The sequence below is a fragment of the Meleagris gallopavo genome, chromosome 1, assembly GCF_000146605.3.
Source record: "Meleagris gallopavo isolate NT-WF06-2002-E0010 breed Aviagen turkey brand Nicholas breeding stock chromosome 1, Turkey_5.1, whole genome shotgun sequence".
NCBI lineage: Eukaryota > Metazoa > Chordata > Aves > Galliformes > Phasianidae > Meleagris > Meleagris gallopavo.
Window position 1 is genome coordinate 173,756,704 of NC_015011.2, and position 444 is coordinate 173,757,147.

Here is a 444-nt window from a genome sequence, read left to right on the forward strand (position 1 = left end):
CGGACAGCGGGGGACGAGGTGCCGTCCCCCCTGCCCTCCCGCTGCCCCTCGGAAGGCGGCAGACGTTCAGCTCGCTCTCCCTTCCGCAGGACCGTCCCGGCGGCGATCGGCGCACGGCCGGGGCTCCTCGGAACGCAGCACCATGTGAGCGGGAGCTCCGTCCGGGCCGCGAGGAGCCGCGCCGGAGGTTTGGCGGCGTTCCAGCGCTGCTCGGGGCAGCATGACCGAGGTGAAGGCCAAGGAGCCCCGAGCGCCTTCGTCCGCCCGAGACGGGGCGGTGCTGCTGCAGGCTCCCCCCAGCCGCGGGGAAGCGGAGGGCATCGACGTCGCCCTGGACGGGCTGCTTTACCCCAGAAGCAGCGACGAGGAGGAAGAGGGCGAGGAGGAGGAGGAGGAACAGCCGCAGCAGCGGGAGGAGAAGGAGGACCGGGAGGACCGGGACTG